Source organism: Psammomys obesus, unplaced genomic scaffold, assembly GCF_907164565.1.
Source record: "Psammomys obesus unplaced genomic scaffold, mPsaObe1.curated_primary_1811, whole genome shotgun sequence".
Taxonomy (NCBI): Eukaryota; Metazoa; Chordata; class Mammalia; order Rodentia; family Muridae; genus Psammomys; species Psammomys obesus.
This window is the reverse complement of record NW_026593286.1, coordinates 6,751,007-6,752,403: the sequence shown is the minus strand read 5'-3', so window position 1 is coordinate 6,752,403 and position 1,397 is coordinate 6,751,007. Positions and strand designations below refer to the sequence as shown.

At 44.9% G+C, this 1,397-nt stretch overlaps 1 non-coding gene across 1 annotated transcript; it reads right to left on the bottom strand.

Moving 5' to 3' along the window:
• Positions 1-442: 442 nt before the first annotated feature.
• On the bottom strand, positions 443-569 carry LOC129684078 (small nucleolar RNA SNORA44). Its single transcript, XR_008721268.1, has one exon. It is a non-coding gene; the product is annotated as a small nucleolar RNA SNORA44 (small nucleolar RNA).
• Between the last annotated feature and the right edge of the window lie 828 nt (positions 570-1,397).

The following is a 1,397-nucleotide window of genomic DNA, read 5'->3' as shown; positions in this document are numbered from 1 at the left end:
ACTGAATCCAGCCCCTTCTCATTTTTCTTCACAGACCCTTTTTACACATACAGATTCATTTTATCAGTTCTTTTCCTCTAAAGAATCCTGACTAATGCACCATCTAACTGAGCTTCTCTTGGAGTTCCAGTTTACAGTTCTTGAATTTTAATGAGCATTGACATCATTTTTCTGAAAATCCTTTGCTGATCCAGTTACGTGTGTAAATTATACAGCATTAGCCAAAAATTACTGCCTTCACAGCCACCCCTTTGCTTGACATTTCTCTCCCATGACATTTTTCCAGTTGTAGATTGAATCCTAGATGAGGCCCCTTCACTGGTTACATAGCTCTTAGTCTAACGAGCAGTGACAGAAACTTGGGGGCAACGTTCAGAATGAGAGCTTAGTGGACAGGACACGAGACTCAGGTGGAAGGCTTCTAGCCCCAGTCCTGATTCATACGTATAGAAAGGCAAGTGGCGACTGAGGCACTGTGCTGACCTGGGTTGTCAAAGTCTCTCCCTTGCTCTGACATGCAGCTGGCGAACCCATGGCCACTACCAGGAGTATTCACTTTATATATTATAAGTTTGTATATATGTATGTATATGTATTTATGTCTATCTATCTATAGATCTATAATCTCATTGAATTTTTTCTCTTACTAATTTTGCCATTAAGTTATTTTTAAAATGCTGTCTTAAGTACTACAGGGCCAGCAGAGGACAGCAGTACACCACAATGCCATGGCTTGTATATTGTATATTGTATAGGCTTAACAGTATGTTCTGGGCAAATCTTGAGCCTGGATTTAGAAACCCAGAGTAGGTGGTAAACTTCTCCAGACTGAAGTCTATGGTGTGGTTAGGTCCATAGAGATGACTTTGAAAGGCCAGGGGACCAGTGAGATGGCTCAGCAGGTAAAACCACATGCTGCCAGTCAGGCAGCCTAAACTCTGCTCTGAGACCCGCAGGGTAGGGTAGAAGGAGAGAACCAACTCCTGTGTCGTCCTCTCATCTCCATATGCACAGTGGCTGGAACACACACACACACACACACACACACACACACACACACACACACACACTGTGGGGAAAAAAGGCCAAGACTGTAAATGTCAGAGAGATCACTGAGTTCTGTCCACAGAGGTATTCAAGACCCTTTAGCTGGAGGTCACTTCTCATGTCTCCCGAGAATTGTCCAAGCCCCAGGCTGGTGGCAGAGAGTGGTGTACGACTGTGCATTTTCATCTCATCTAGACTTGAGGGACTCCTCACGCGTGCCATTCGGCCATCTACTTTCCACCATCCTGGCCAGAGCTCCTGGCAAGGGACTTGCTGGTATGACTCAGTGTACCATGGTTGACCTAATGGCCTGCTGGGCTCTGGTGATACCAAGTAATTCTAAGTGCTAA